Source organism: Pseudorca crassidens, chromosome 2 (assembly GCF_039906515.1).
Source record: "Pseudorca crassidens isolate mPseCra1 chromosome 2, mPseCra1.hap1, whole genome shotgun sequence".
Classification (NCBI taxonomy): Eukaryota; Metazoa; Chordata; class Mammalia; order Artiodactyla; family Delphinidae; genus Pseudorca; species Pseudorca crassidens.
In genome coordinates, this window is record NC_090297.1 from 160117463 (window position 1) to 160134712 (window position 17250).

The following is a 17250-nucleotide window of genomic DNA, read 5'->3' on the forward strand; positions in this document are numbered from 1 at the left end:
ATTGCCAAGAAGGACTTTCCTTCATCTTGGAGGAGAAAATAAAAACATCATTTCAAGATTCTTTGTTTTATCTTGAGACAACACACTCTATGAATCTAGAAACAAAAACAAAACACCTTTACGTTTACTCAGAGCCCTTATTTCAGCGTGTGCACGCATTTTATGAGTCAACAGCGACAACACACGGGATAATTAAGCACTTCTATGCATGCAGTGCTTTGGTTAGCTCAGCAAAGGGTATATTCAGCAATTCTGGTCTCTGCCCTCCAGAACAACTTGCTTAACATGCATCAGTATGCATTATTAAATATAATAACACCTCAAGTAAAAATATGACTAACACTTGCAAGACATAACACAGACTTAGAATTATTGGGGTGATTTTTTTTTTTTTAACATGGCAACATTTAACCACAGAAAAACAGTAATTTGCCAAAACTTACTTTAAAAAAATCAGAGATACAGTACCGACTTTTTGGTTTAAACCCTCACTTTAAAAATACCCTATATGGGGACTTCCCTGGTGGTCTAGAGGTTGAGACTTTGCCTTCCAATGTAGGGGGTGTGGGTTCGATCCCTGGTCGGGGAGCTAGGATCCCACATGCCTCGGGGCCAAAAAACCAAAACATAAAACAGAGGCAGTGTTGTAAGAAGTTCAATAAAGACTTTAAAAATGGTCCACATTAAAAAAAAAAAAAATCTTAAAAACGCCATATACAAATGTCTTTTTTAGTATCTACTCTAAGAAACAGAGGGATGATGAAAGAGTAATAGAAGATAGCATTGTTTTTAAAGGTTACAGAAACTTAGTACATAGCTTCTTTGAGTGAAAAAAGTTAAGTGGAAAAGAATATAGCTTCTCATTTTCCCAAGGTGCAATTTTATACAGAAGAGACTTCACAGTGGTCCGTATTTAAGAGGCTGCAGGGGCTGTGAAGGCTGGTAGAGGATCTGATTGGTAACACTTTCTAACTTACCTCTGATAACTGTTGACATAGACTCTTTTTGGCTGCCCTAAGTATTTTGCCTTTTCACCTGGCTTGCTTTCCCTTTGCTTATTTTACTATCAGTTATAAACAGGAAAAAAATTGGACCTTTAAAACAACATGTAATTTTAATATTTTCTGAGTTTATAATATGTTAGATTCACAGTTATAATCTGGGGGAGGTGTGCCCACAGGGTACAAAAGCAATCATATAAATCGTGAATTCTTTGAGATTATCTTTCCCAGGCTGGTCAACAATTCTCTAGACCTTTGCTGTCCAGAGGGGTAGCCGTCAGTCATATGTGGCTATTAGCATTTTGAGATGAGCCTAGTTTGAATTGAATTGTACTGTAAGTAAAATACACATTAGTTTTCCAAGACTTAGGACGAGAAAAAACAATGTAAAATATTCCATTAGTAAGATTTTTTTTAGACTGATTACATGTTAAAATGACAATATTTTGTATACATTGAGTTAAATAAAATATATTATTTAAATTAATTTCACCTTTTCCTTTTTACGCTTTTAATGTGGCTACTGGAAAATTTTGAATTACACATGCAGCTTGCTTTTGTGGCTCCCATTAAGTTTCTATTGGACACTGCAGATCTGGAAAGAAAGAAAATATACAGCAAAAAAAAACCCCACACAAAACCCAACTCATTCAGTGTATTTTTAGAGTACATCACTGAAGGGAAAGCTGAAATATCCAATGATCCAGTTTTTTTGGGGGGGGGGTTAGATTTGGATTTCATTAAACTTCTTTAATTACATCTATTGTAAATCTGCTCTAAGGTCCCCGTTGGGAAGAGAATTGAATCTTTTTGTTTGCTTAAAATTTTTTTCTAAGAAAATTCTGAACTCATTTCAAAAGCGATTTATTTTTAACAGCTTTGTAAAAAGCTTTCCATTTACTGAGATTGGAGGAATGATTAATACTGAGCTCTTAGGAGGCTAAAAAATTATGAAAATTATCCAGAAACTCCTGAAAGGACATTTCTGGTCTCCTGGAGAGGCATCCAGGGGGACGGAAGAGCCCTTAGAAGCCACAGATAGTCATCCACTTCTGTGTCCCCACCTTCCTTTCAATAAACGAAAACATTGGGAAAGATAAAATATTTATTCCTAAGGGTCTGTAACTGAATTGATGGATATAACTTGCTGGATATTATTGCCTGTGTAAACCCATGTAACTGTGCACGTAAAGCATGTTTTTATTAGTTCCTACATAAAATTTTTATGATAATGGCAAACAAAGGACCAGTTTAGTTTAGCTGAGTTTGTTCTTATTGCTCCAGCTTTGAATAGATAAGGAACAGTACAAATAACATGTCACCCAGGAAGAGGGTCGGGTCCCCCAGGGCTGGGTCTCCTGGTCAGGAAGGCTGAAGCAGGGCTGCCTGTGGGGAAGCCCTCAGAAGGCCTGGCTGGGAACCTGGTAAAGTGAGGCCAGTGGGGGGCTGCCATTGGCTTTCAAGCCTGTTGTTGAGCAGTTATACTCCTAATTGGTAACTGTGAAGTATTCAAATTTAGTCTCTGAAAAGGCCTGCATAACTGCTATTGAAAGAACTCCCACATACTGTATTTCAACTGGAGACTTACAGAGAAAAAAGTTCAAGTGGCTTATTGTGGGTCATCTCCCACTCTGGGATTTAAACAAAGCACAAACAGAACAAAGTTCCTTTAAACGGGATGCCTTCATCTGAGTGCCTCCTGTCTGTGGTTTGGCAGGCTTGCTGGCTCGAGAGGGAGCCCACGCCTCTTATTCCCACTACTGCCTTTTTATGTTTGACCCTTGGATGTGACAGATGATCCCCATACTGACCTGGATCGGAGGGAAGTTTTTCTAGAATTTGAAGATAAAGCATCTTTCATAAATACTGCCTTTTCCCTCCTGATGACTAGTTAAAAATTGAGTCTGCAATCTAGAGCAAACGTAATTCCTCAATCAAAATTCACGAGACAGGATTTGACACATGTAAATGTACTTAGGAGGCCAACAGCAAGACAATGTTTTAATTGAATCAGCCTGAAAGATGCGAGCTACATGATCGTCATAGATCTGTAACACTGAAGGCTAAGAATCAGTTGAGAAAGTGGGTAAGCACGGTACACATTAGGTTTACTCTGAGCTATGGTCTGTCTGGGACTTTAATGAAATTATAATTTGGTAATTAGAGGGCTGCGAAAGTTTAGAGTCTATGTATTAGAAGTACCTACACATCAAAAACTCCTGCTTGGGAAAAGTGTTCCTCTAGACGTCTGGTACTTCTCTCCCTCTGCGTAGATCTACACTGGAGCCATTCTAGACAGCTGGCTACTGGGATTGTTCTTAAAGGTCTCTATGGTAGGAAGGTGGGTCTGTAACCTGCAACCCCACTTTCGGAATGTGTTCCTTTTAGGGCCAATCTAATTTGAGGTTATTTATTCTATGTATTTCCTCAGTGGACATGTTTACTAATTCTCAAATGTGTCTTTGTATATTTCAGAAGTTTCTTCTTAGGGTTCTTTCCCCCAGAGAAGTAGTTTTCATTCTTTTCTGTTTTTGTTTGTTTGTTTTTTTTGTTTTTTGCGCTACGCGGGCCTCTCACTGTTGTGGCCTCTCCCGTTGTGGAGCACAGGCTCCGGACATGCAGGCTCAGCGACCATGGCTCATGGGCCCAGCTGCTCTGCGGCATGTGGGATCTTCCCGGACCAGGGCACGAACCCGTGTCCCCTGCATCGGCAGGTGGACTCTCAACCACTGCGCCACCAGGGAAGCCCAGTTTTCATTCTTTCTCAAAGACACTGCTCGACAGAATTACTCCTCCAACAAGAGCGATTCTGGGGTGTGAGTATGTGTGTCCACACGTGTGTGCTTGTTTACTTTGGCCTCATCTTGGGCTCTGGGAAAAAAACAATCTACTAAGTCTTAAGCTACTATAAAATGTCTACGTGTTGTCCTGCTCTTGCCAACTTTGTGTGAACATGCTAGTGGTAAGCCCTGTAGGAAGTCAAATAGCAGAGGTTTCAATACTTACTCCAAGAGGGTTGCTCAGAGGTGTAAAGGTATTCCACAGCAAGATTTATTTCCTGCCTTCATGGAACTGACCTTCTGAAACGGGTATGTTGCTGTCCATGCTAATACGGGGTTACTGCAACCTCCATGTATTCTCAATTTGTGTTGAAAATCGTAGTTTTGGGCCACTAGCTTCTTTCTACGATGGCCTTGCTGATTCCACACTCTGGATCTGAGAACCCGGGTCTGTTTGTATGGTTGTCTGTCCCACACGTGGAAGCCCTGTAGACTTCAGCGTTACTTTGTGTTACGGGTAGAGTCAGGGTTTGGGGAGTCGAGGAAAGATGACAAGCAGACTTAGCTGAGATGTTAATGTTTCGTTGCTTTCTCTCAAGAGGTTGTTAAGAGAATAATTCAATTTTGGGAGAACTGCAACCAGACTGATTTGTTAATACAGTTTAGAGTCTTTTAACTCGGGATTGGATGAATAGCTTTTCAAGTGTGTATGAAAGACGAGAATCCCAAAAGATCAGCTCTATTTTAAATAGCAGACTCCAGGGACTCAAGGATTGTAACAGAAGGGCAGATATGGAAGAGATGAACTCCCAGGTCCAACTCTGTGTGAGAATAAAGCACGGCACTGGCTGTCATCCCTGAGGTGTCGGGGTCTGCCAATCTGGCTGGCTCTGGGTTGCTAGCTGGGGGAATCTAGTTAGATAGGCTCACAATAAGTTAGTTGGTATTGACTTTGCTGGGCCTGACCCATATTGTAAAGTTCTAACAAGTGGAAAGTATAGCTGAGCTTTGGGAAAAGCCATAGCATGTACAATAGAAGAGAAAACCAACATCTTAAATGAACAGAGGAGAAATTTAAGCAGAACCACCAAGTGAAGAAATTAGGACACTGGATGGAATGTTGCAGCCGAAACAGAAAAAAAGTAGACATTTATTTAGTAAGGACACATGAGATTGTACGACTTTGGCTTCAACTCACACAGAAGGCCTTTGTCTCTTGGCTAATTAATGATGTTCAAAGAGAAGAGGTGCTGAGAAAATGACACGGACTTGAAGAAATCAGACAACAGCAAAGTTAGTAGCAGAATTTCATTTTACAACTCATGAGGCCCAGGATTTTTAAATATCCCAGAATTTGAGAATTCAGAGTTAAGGATGTAAGGGGCACCCAAACATTATTAAACTTCTACGCATTCTCAATGTTATTTTTACTAGCGAAGTACACAATGAAAGCATGCATATGTAAAGGAATGTATTTTAGTACTCATCCAGATCCCCTGGGTGAACTGATTTAGAAAACCATCAAATGCATTTTGTCATAGGTCTGGGGACGGGATGGGGATCTGTCCTGACTGGGATTCGTGATCCAGAGTTTCCCAGGAAGCAACCCTGCTGAGCTGTTCTCTGAAGTCTGGACAGGTAGGAACATACAGAAGTGGAAATTACCAGCCATATGGAGTGGGTGATCCTGAACTCAGAAGGGACGAGACAGAGGAACAGTTCCAGACGTCTTCACAGGATTATTTTAGGTCAGCCCACAAATGTTTGCCTACTCCTGTGCAGCTCTTCAATGAGAGACTCTGAAGCATCGGTTTAGAAGCTTAAGCCGTTGTTATTTGAGGAGGACAATTGCGAGTGTTTTTATTTGATATTCCTTATGGCAGATCCCTGATTTTGGAAACGAGGTTGTAGAGAGGTTAACTGACTTCACAAAGGTCCCGCAGCCAGCTGTTGGGCTACAACCAAGCCCCTGGCTTATTGCTGAACTACAGAGCCTGGCTCGCTCGCTCTCTCTCTCTCTGTATGTATTTCGGGGATTTTTAGAGTTCTGCTGTCCTATTGTTAGCTTTTTGATGTGCATTTAAGTAAGTACTACAATTGACTGGTAGTGCCACAAACCAGATGTGTGATTTTGGACAACTCAGCTCACCAGTCTGGACCACAGTGTCTTCATGTTTACACATGAAAGTTGGCCTAGACTCTATCTAAGGACTTTTCCAGCTCCATTGAAACATTTTTGTGAAAATTGCTTTTTGGCTGGTGTAGGATTTGGCATTTCTGCAACTGGTAAGCAGAAGATGTGAGGTCAGTTCAAAGCTGGAACTGTGAAAATCTGTGCATCGCTTTGGAACAACCAGCTGACCCTTTGAGAGAATCAGCCCCTTGTTCACCATTGATGGTTTGGTACAGTACTGGGGAAAGCTTTCTGTTTTGTTGTTGACATTGACATATTTGTATGTTTTTGCGTAATGGCCACACAAATGTTAAATTAGGGACATGCTTTAAGGTGAAAGAGGAATATTTCTAAACGTCCCTGCTTTATATTTGATGATGACTTTAGGCACCACAGAGCACATTCAGTGCATTATCTCATTTCACCCAAGACACAGATTCATGAGTTCCCCTCACTGGGGAAATTAGGGCTAAGAGAGGGGAAATAACTTGGTTGTCATCAACCAAGCCATACCCAGAATTGGATCCTTTTATTCAGTGCAATGCTTACCAAGGGCCTGATGCGTGGCATACCCTTTCCTAGGGACTGGGATTACACTGGCAATTCCATTTGGTTCAGCCTGTCTCCAGTCTGGGCATCTCTCCTTTGTGGCTGTGCTGTGAGCAGAATGAATCCTATAATCTAGAGCCAGCCTCAATGCTGTCAGCTTCCTTGAAGGACTCCAAACAAGGACGAGCCCCTTCCCTGGTGCTGGGAGCCCTGCAGACCTGGCTCTCCTGACTCCTGGGTCAGGGCTCCAGCAGCTGCCAGCCTCGCCCCTTCTTTGTGCGGACTCTCTGTCCACCACCCCAGCATCCTGAGGGCTGTGTGCGTTCATGTGCGTCTGTGTGCGTGCATGCACGTGTGTGTGTGTACACATGCCTTTGTTTGTTAAGTTCCCAACATTGTCCCCTCAGTTTTGCCCAGAAGGCAAGGTTGCTTTTGCATTTAGTGAACTGGCTGTTCTGCAGACCTTGGTGGGTCCCTTACAGCAGAGTATTGTCTCAGGTCCCTCTTGACTTTTTCTCACAAGAGCTCAAGGAAACTATGAGGAAGTAAGGTGCCTACAAGGAATGCACATTTAAAATTCCAGGCCATGAGGCGCTGCCGGTTTTCTTGAAAGTTTTCCAAGTGTTAGCCAAACACAGTGGCGTGCTCTAGGAAGGGACTGCTTCCTAAAGCTGCATGGCCATGTACAGACGAACACAGCAGGTCAGGCATGGATGGAAAGGCCACGATCTGTATTAGAATTAAATGCTACATCAGTTCTGTAATCTAATGTTCAGTTTCTTAATCTTACTGTGTTTTCTCTTGGAAGCATAACTAATAAACCATGCCATCTGTAAACGTTACATGAGCAAGTATTGAGATATTCAGAAATTCTAAGCCCTTTTTTTTCGGAAATTAGAACTATGTTTTGCTTTTTATTGGAAAAGGGTGAGAGAATGGCTCAATTTTGTGACATGGGTCTTTAAACTTCTTCCTTCACACATTTTATCCTCAGGCGCCTCAGGGTTCTACGTGTAGCTGAAGGTCTTGTCTGATACCGGGAAGAGCTAGGACAGGCAGTGGGACTTCAGCCTCTAAGCTTTATTCTGTCTCTCCTGGAAACCATGTGCCTAGGATCGCTTGCCTAATATTCCAGAGAATTCCAGCTCCCTAGCTGTGGCCATCACATGCTCACACTCAAACTGGCTGAAAGGCACTGGTCTCGTCTCCTTTTTAAAAATCTTTTTCTGTAATTTCTTTTTGTTTTTCTCTTTCTTCCCCTTTCTCCTGTTTCCCTCTTTTTTTCTTTATCTCTGTCCCTTGGCCTCTTTGTTTCTTTTTTTTTTTTTTTTTTGCGGTACGCGGGCCTCTCACTGTTGCGGCCTCTCCCGCTGCGGAGCACAGGCTCTGGACGCGCAGGCCCAGTGGCCATGGCTCACAGGCCCCGCCGCTCCGTGGCATGTGGGATCTTCCCGGACCAGGGCACGAACCCGCGTCCCCTGCATCGGCAGGCGGACTCCCAACCACTGCACCACCAGGGAAGCCCTCTTTGTTTCTTGTTTGCCTTTTCTTTTCCCCACTCCAGTCATTTATCTCACCAATATATTGAATGAAGTGTACCCCGAGATACCTTATGTTTTTTTGAATAAAGCTTTGTCTAACCTGTTCATAATTTTTAAAATCAGGTGAAAATAACCTTTATCCCTCAAAACCAAACAAAACTCAAGCAATGCTAACGCAACTAAATTAAGTTTATTTTTATTTGTAGGTATTTGTAATTAATGTATTAATTGATGTATTTATTAGGTATATTCCATATCCAGACACTGTGCTATGGTGGTAATACTGAAGTGAGCAACACCCAGTCCCTCTCCTCACAGGGCTTGCTATCTAGTTGGGCAGAGAGACCAGCGACAGGCAGTTACAAAACAAAACAAATGCTCTGATACAAGGGCAGCCGTGCGGACCATAGGGAGGGGTGGCCCTGAACATCCAGGGTGGGAAGAGTGCTCAGGGCATTCCTGGGGCACTGGCTCTTGGAAGTGTTTGGGGTGGGGTGCGATGGTAACCTTCCCCCAGTAAAAGAGCCGCCCACGTGATTCAGGACATGAAAAAATCCTTTAGTTCTTCCAGGTTCTCGGAGCTGACCTTGGGGCCCAACCCTGATGCCAGGATTGGGTTGATGCTGGTTGCTCTACTCAGTCTGAATTTGCTTAGTTGCAAATGGAAAGTGAGATCGGTTACATCAAGATTCAGACCATTTGATTTTGCTTTCATTTGATCCTAAAAATCACAAAACATTGGATAGAGCAAGCCTGTGTGCATATTGAGAAATGATTCAAATGATCCTTTTCTCTGCTCTTCATCAACTCTTTGGCTGTTAACACATTTTCTGAATGGGGCAGCCACAGTTGAAGAGCCGTACATTCTCTGAATGATGTGATCAGTGCAAGATAAACTCAAGGATGGAAAGAAAGGAAACCTGGCGTCAATACCTCCTCCAGGGTTTTTCCCTTGTGGCAGACAGAGTTAAAGCTATTATTTGGTGACAGTTGTGCCTCGTTCATAGGGTTGCTGTCAGGATTAAATATGGCAGCATATATACAAAGTTGTTAGAACAGACCCTGACTCAAAAACGATAATGAGTACGATGACGCCCTATGAGGATGGCTGAAGTCACTTCTCAACGTTCGCTCAGGCAGAAACTAACCTCATCATGGCAGCTAGACCCCTGGTATCATTGTATGTCTTTGAATGTGTCACTAAACCACCCCACAAAACATACTTGAGCACCAAGTATTAAAAGTATTGTCAGTCAACCTATTTACATGTATCTATAGGAAGAAATACTACAAGCTTGATGGTAAGACTTTATTATTTGTTTTAAGATATTCTTTAAAGGAATATTTGAGCTCTGCCTTGAGCTGCACATCTCAGAACTAATATAGATCAATGGAACAGGATAGAAAACCCAGAGATAAACCCACGCACCTATAGTCAATTAATCTATGACAAAGGAGGCAAAAATATACAATGGAGCAAAGACAATCTCTTCAATAAGTGTTGCTGGGAAAACTAGACAGCTACATGTAAAAGAATGAAATTAGAACACTCCCTAACACCATACACAAAAATAAACTCGAAGTGGATTAAAGAACTAAATGTAAGGCTAGACACTATAAAACTCTTAGAGGAAAATGTAGGCACAACACTCTTTGACATAAATCGCAGCAAGGTCCTTTTCTGACCCACCTCCTAGAGTAATGGAAATAAAAACAAAAATAAACAAATGGGACCTAATGAAACTTAAAAGCTTTTGCACAGCAAAGGATACCATAAACAAGGTGAAAAGACAGCCCTCAGAATGGGAGAAAATATTTGCAAACGAAGCAACTGACAAAAGATTAATCTCCAAAATATACAAACAGCTCATGCAGCTCAATATCAAAAAACAAACAACCCAATCCAAAACTCGGTGGAAGGCCTAAATAGACATTTCTCCAAAGAAGACATACAGATGGCCAACAAACACATGAAAAGATGCCCAACATCACTAATTATTAGAGAAATGCAATTCAAAACTACAGTGAGTAGTTCTGACCTCGCACCAGTCAGAATGGCCATCATCAAAAAATCTACAAACAATAAATGCTGGAGAGGCTGTGGAGAAAAGGGAACCCTCCTGCATTGTTGGTGAGATTGTAAATTGATACAGCCACTGTGGAGAACAGTATGGAGGTTCCTTAAAAAACTAAAACTAGGACTACCATATGACCCAGCAATCCCACTACTGGGCATATACCTTGAGAAAAACATAATTCAAAAAGACACATGCACCCCAATGTTCACTGCAGCACTATTTACAATAGCCAGGACATGGAAGCAACCTAAATGTCCATCGACAGATGAATGGATAAAAAGATGTGCTACATATATACAATGGAATATTACTCAGCCATAAAAAGGAATGAAATTGGGTCATTTGTAGAGATGTGGATGGACCTAGAGACTGTCATACAGAGTAAAGTAAGTCAGAAAGAGAAAAACAAATATCGTATATTAACGCACATATGTGGAATCTGAAAAAATTGGTACAAACGATCTTATTTACAAAGCAGAAATAGAGACACAGACGTAGAGAACAAATGTATGGATACCAAGGGGGAAAAGGGGTGGTGGGATGAATTGGAAGATTGGGATTGACATATATACACGATTGATACTATGTATAAAATAGATAACTAACGAGAACCTACTATATAGCACAGGGGACTCTATTCAATGCTCTGTGGTGACCTAAATGGGAAGAAGGAAATCCAAAAAAGAGGGGATATATATATATATATATATCTATATATATATATATATATGTGTATATATATATATATATATATATGTAGAGCTGATTCACTTTGCTGTCCAGTAGAAACTAACACAATATTGTAAAACAACTATACTCCAGTAAAAATTAAAAGCAAAAAAGAAATCTAAGGGAAGAATCCGAAACAGAAATGCAGCTGGCCCTTTGTTGTACCCTGCACCTCAGTCTTTTCTAAAGCATTTGGGTGGCCCTGCCCCTTTACCTTTTAGCAACACAAAGAATAAAAGAAGACAGTCATGTGCACTGAGGGGCCAGATTTAAGCCCTGATAACGGGTATCATGAAACACAGCAGCCTCCTCTGTTTGCTGACTCATCATTCAGGGCGGAACCCTGATGAAGGTGAGGCTGTAAATCCAGGGTGAGGAAAAGGCAGCTCTCCTCGGCCCCGGGAGCACCGGTGTGTGGAATTCTCTGTGGCAAGAGGTCACTGAGTCAAAGCTGTGGATGGATAATTTTATGGCCGCTAATAAAATTTATAGCCAAAGCAAGTTAAGATAATAAGGGTAATCAAACACCCAGCCGTGGGACATAAGAATCCCATCATGGCCCCTTGGTGCTGGCTGTGGGGAGGGGGTAGCTGGACAACACAGGAGGACTATATCTGTGTGACTCAAGGTAGCCGCGGGGTCTCAGAGGTGGTCTGTGCCCCATGGGAGTCACAAGGACTAGGCCAGGCCAGGGACCAGGTTCAAGTTAGGCGGCATTGCCTGTGCTCCGGGGACAGCATGCCAAGGGCTGGAGGGTTAACCGGAGCGTTTAAATGCCTAAAAGTCACAGTGGCATGGGAGAGGAGCCGAACCAACCCAGTTCCAGAACACTAGTTATGGAAAAAATGTTAACTGACTGTTCGGGTGGGACATGGCAGGAATGAGGGAAGCTGAGGAAGGACGGCGTTTGACCTGGTACAGAAATCAAATGAGGTTTAATCCAAGAGCCCAGTTCCGGTGGAGGCTTTCTCCAGCCCCTCCCAGCTTTCCCGTTGCTCCCTCGTCGAGGGCTCTGGCTCACTCCATCTCCTGCAGGCTTCGGGCATAGGCTGGTGGGGTCCTGTCCCTGAGACCCCCCTGCAAACTCACTGTCATAGTCCCTGGAGGACTCGGCCCCCTTCTCTGACTCGGCCTCGACACGCAGAGTCCTCATGACTCCCTCTAAAATGACAAAGCAGGTGCAGGCCACCTGGGACAAGCTGAAGGGGATCAACTCTTCGGTGTTGTGGCGTTTCTCTTTTGTTCCTTTTCTTTTTTCTTTATTGTGGTAAAATATACATAACCTAAAATTTCCCCTTTGATGTTTCTGAACAGAGAATCTTTTGTCCCTTAGGTGAGTTTCACATGGAGGTCAAATCTCACCACCTCTGCTTTGTTCCAGGAGAGTGGCCTGTGCACCAGAACAATTTCTAAACCTTAAGCTACTTATTCAAGCAATTCTAGAAATATTTAGAGCACCTATTGTGTGCCAGGTATTGCATTAGGAGCTCTGAACTTTCAGATACAACCAGATAATTGAGTTTGACCCTGGAGTTATTATCATGATTATGGGGCTGCATTTTAAAATAAGAGGAGTACTGTCCTTACAGCTTTGGTTTCTGTCCAAGTGCTTTTTCTTAGTCCTTTCAGTGAGCGGATCTTGGGCTGTCCCTTTATTTATTTATTTATTTATTTAAATTTTTTGCGGTACACGGGCCTCGCACTGCAGTGTCCTCTCCCGTTGCGGAGCACAGGCTCCGGATGCGCAGGCTCAGCGGCCATGGCTCACGGGCCCAGCCGCTCCGCGGCATGTGGGATCTTCCCGGACCGGGACACGAACCCGCGTCGCCTGCCTCGGCAGGCGGACTCTCAACCACTGCGCCACCAGGGAAGCCCTGGACTGTCCCTTTAGTCAGCAGTCCCCTGGTGCTCTTTATTCTAAGTTGTTTTTTTTTTAATTGTGGTAAAATGTACGATATAAAATTTACCATTTTAACCATTTTTAATTTACCATTAGTTCTGTAGCATTAAGTATATTCATGTGTGGTGCAATCATCACCGCCATCCATCTCCAGAACTTTCCCATTTCCCAAACTGAAACTAGGTACCCGTTAAACAGTAACTCCCCGTGTCTTCCTCCCTAGGCCTCTGGCAACCACCATTCTACCTTCTGTCTCTATGAATCAAACTACTCCAGGTGCCTCATATAAATGGAATCATACAATCTTTGCCCTTCTGGTTTTTCGTTTGTTTTGTTCTGTTTTTGTTAAAATATCTTTAGATGAGATTAGTGGAAAACACATTTGATTGTTCTAGTTTTCAGTAGCTTTTCTTCAGGCAAAAAGAGCCAGCAGTAGTTAACTTGCTGCAATGTCTGCTGAGACTTCTAAGCAAACACTGTGTTGCCGTATGAGCTCTGGCCCCTTTACAAATCCTGCTTAGGAAAGGTGCTTACTACCACTGCGCACGGCACGGGAGCCACCTTTGCAATGCATCACTTCAGTTCTGGGTAGGTCTGGTTTCCAGATGGAGAACAGACAGGCAGGGTGAGATGAAAGTTGAAATGCGATCAAGTTTGCCCAATCGCTCAGGGGCAGAAAGCACTGACACGACAAGAGTGCAGTGGAACCCCTTAGGGAGGGCTGAGGCCAGCACAGACACTGCAGAAGAGGAGATCGTTCTGGCTTCGGAGACGTCACAGTGCTTCCCTCCTGAGTGGGGCATACCTCTTGTTTCTTTGCCTGCCAGGATCGAATGAACATATCTCATAAAATGAAGCATTTTGGTCCCCAGAAGGAGGGGTACAGAGGTAAGAGACACGCGCCCATGGCTGTTCCAAGAATCCTCTGTGTTGCTCCGTCCCTGGGTCACAAAGGGCAGCTGCTCCCCAGGGGGATCCTTCAGGGGAGGGGGGGGAAGGGGCCAGATGCTGTTAGAGCCAGCCCCAGAAGTGACTCAAGTGGGGATTGACACATGTTCCTGCAGTGCAAGCGGAAGTGCAAGAAAAGGATGGAAGTGCAAGAAAAGGATGGAAAATTTTCTCTCCCCCCTACTCTCTGATAGGAGCAAAACCCAAATAAGTTAATGGGGGCCTATCTCACTGCAGTGTGATTATTAGAGGAAGATGCTGTTCTGTGTACCGCCACCAGCTTTCTGTTACCCTGTGACTGAAATGCAGGGTCTGCATGATCAGCTGTAACCGTTTATCTTTGGTTTGGGGATGCATTTGTTGATCTTGTCCTTTGCAGATTTGCTTACCTCGTTTAGGCTTTTTGAAATTGTATCCTGCTGTCCTCGTTCCCTAAGAGTGCAACCACTGACAGCATAGACAATACCAAGGGTTGACGTTAGTTGTGTCCAGTCTTTTTCAGGATAACTGTGAGTTAGGCTGTGCTAACACACATCAAAAAATATTTACTGAGCACCACTGTTTGCAAAACATATAAAAATATTAAGTAACAGTGTAAGTAGTAATAACAATAAAGGAGATATCCCCAAACAGTGAGATACAAGTTGCCTAACAGAAAATGCTTTATATGTTATTTTCTGGGATTTGGGGTCATAATGCCATTAAATATAAAGACTGAGTGGGATGCATCTGCTGTCCTTAGAAGTCTCTGCACAGGAAATGGATACTGTTGGTGTTCCCTGCTGCCCCGGCAGAGTCCAAGGGAGGTGGATTTCTGGGTCAATAATGCCATTTAAGATGAGCCCCCAAGTTGTCACACTCTGGAAGCTCTCAGAGTCCTTCCCATCAGTGGAGAAGTTAAAGGTCAATGGCTTATAGATTGCGATTTGCCATGTGAAAGCAACCTTGGTTGATAACAGCCAAACATCTTTTGTCTTGATTCTGTGGTCGAGATCGTAACTGAATTTCAGATTCGAGATTTCTTTGTGAACAAGTATACGGCTCCTCCTATTGAGGTAGCAGTGCAAAAATGTAAATGTGCTTGAAAGACATGAATCTTGCCTAGGATGACAACGTAGTGAGCGGCTTTATCTGTGAGGTCTGTGAGAGGCAGCTCCCTGTGCACACGAACGGTAGCGGGGACTCCCGTGCGCACTGAAGACCCCACATGGACCAGCACTCATGTGTGCAAACACACAGGCGCCCCCCCCGCTCCCTGTGCCTGGTTCCTTTACTGCCATCCCGTGTTTCAGTGACCACTACCCTCGGGATGTGATGTGGTGTTTTGAAAGTCACAGATACTTGTTGCTTTAGTGAAACCATCCGGTGTAACAGAGATGGAGAGCAAACAGCAGGTTTTAATCAGAACTAAAGCAAATGAAATCCTGTGGTGAAAATCTAGTCCCCCTAAAGTTAGTGATTGGGACCCCCTGGCAAGTTTTCAGCTGCTGCTTCTAGACTATGACATACACACATAATCAAGATAACGAATCCTTTCCCCCAGAACTTTGCGCTTTTCAGATGTGTTAGACGAAGAGATTGAGGTGTTTGAATTTTCCCACGAAGAGTCTTGTAGCTTTCACAGTATCGTGAGAGAAAACATTAAGTCAGAAAAGTCTGAAAAGCAGAGGTAAACCATAGTCCTCTACAAAGAAGGCTCTGGATTGCAGACTGTGCAGTGAAGCTAAGGTTTCCGGGAACTCCTGCTGTTTGGGCGTTTTCTCTTACAGTGGATTGCGGGGAGGGGGCCCCTAGAGCCGCCTTGAGGGGACAGTTAAAGCGGGAATGAGGGTTGGACTGGGGGAGGGGAGGGCAGAGTGAAAATGTCACAGAATCCAACAGATCCGGGTTCAGCCTTGGCCCCTGCTCCCTAGATTTTCCCCTGGGGAAGCAGCCCCAGGTTTCTGCCCCTCGGTCTCTTAGAATCCAGCTTCTGCAGGACTGCAGTGAGGGCCCCGGGGGGAACCGACCACGACAGCACACCCCTTAGCCCCATCTCACACACATCTTAGCACATCTCACGTGCTGCCCACCTGGCCTGGGAACCAAGGGTAGGGGCCGCTGCGTGACTGGAGAGGGGCTTGGGGTTCTCGGCGAGCTCATCCCCATGCCCTTTGGAGAAGCCAAGTCTTCCGGGCAGATTCTTACAGAACAGAGCCTTCATTATAGCTAGCAGCAAAAAAGCAGGCCCCTCTTAGAGAGACTTGCTTTTGAAGTGTGGGGAGGCCGCCCGCTGGTAGGAAAGGCCACTGCCCTGAAATAAGATTCGGAACCAGGGGAAGAGTGAATGCTGCTGCGTAGGTGGTCTGCTTCCAAGGAGGGGGTCGCCTAGGGAACACAGGGTTGGGGTAGGTGTTAGTTTTGTCACAAGGATGATCAAGGAGGGTCGGCCGCACGTCGCTCCTGAGACCCCATTCTGGTGTGGAGAGCTGTGGGATGGAGGGAATTCACGGTGAGGTTTGTTTTTGGGACACTGTCCGGGATGGCATCCTGTACCACCGGTGCTTCATAAATGCCATTTCGTGGTGACAACAGTGTGCATGCCCACGGCCAGGTCCCCGGTTGTTTCAGCCGTCCCCTCCAGCATGCCTCACTCCTCCGGGAGAGCGGTAGCTGGTTGAGGGGAGCCCACACCCCACGGGCTGCAGAGGAAGCCCAAAGCGAGGTGACACAGGCCCTCTGCCTGGGAAGCAGCCCCTGCCAGTGCAGGGAACGTCCTCCAGGCCACTGGCTGCTTTTGCCGTTTCCTCTCCCGTTTCTCTGATGTGGGTTGAGTTTCCTTACAACGCATTGAATGAATGAGAATAAGAAAGTGTGTATTGGCAGAATTACAGCTGGATAATGCCAAGGCTTTCCAAGTCAGAGCGTGAATTTAAGCAGAGCAAAGTTTCAAGTCTGTGGGGCTCAAGAGTGATTGCTGTTCTTCTAATAATGAAAAGTACAAATGTTTGATGTTCAAAGGTTAACCAACGGGACTCTTTCACTGGCCTTCTGGGCTGCTCAGCACAGAGTGGAAACTGTTCTGATCTTTGCCTTATCGCACTTGTATTTTCTAGGCAATTAGAAACATTGTCCACTCAGCATTTAAGAGGTTTGAACCAGCTGGAGACCTTTTTTTTTTTCCCCCCCAAACTAAAGTTTCCTTTTTTTAAAAAAAAACTGACAGTTTTTCCCTTTTGCAAGTAGACTGAAGTTTTAAAGTAACAGGCTTTCAAAATAGCACCCTTAGGACTTGCCTGCATAATTATTACATTTGTCATGGGATTAGCACTTTCCCAAAGTATATTTCTATACCAGTATCTTACTTTGCCCAGAAGTGTGGTTCTTCATAGTATATTATGTGCATTTAGGCAAAATAGACCCAGCCCCCATTCACTAGAATTTGCGCTATAAATGCAATTATTGCCAATAAAATGGAAGCCGTTTATCTTAATGAACCAGTAGGAAAATTAAGTCTGTTGAAATGGTCTAAACCTTCCAAGAAAAAAAAAAAAAACCATTGGTAATTCATG

At 43.9% G+C, this 17250-nt stretch overlaps 1 protein-coding gene across 1 annotated transcript in view; it reads left to right on the forward strand.

Moving 5' to 3' along the window:
- KIF26B (kinesin family member 26B) overlaps window positions 1-17250 on the forward strand; it is a 500361-nt gene that overhangs the window by 217040 nt on the left and 266071 nt on the right. The window lies entirely within an intron of this gene.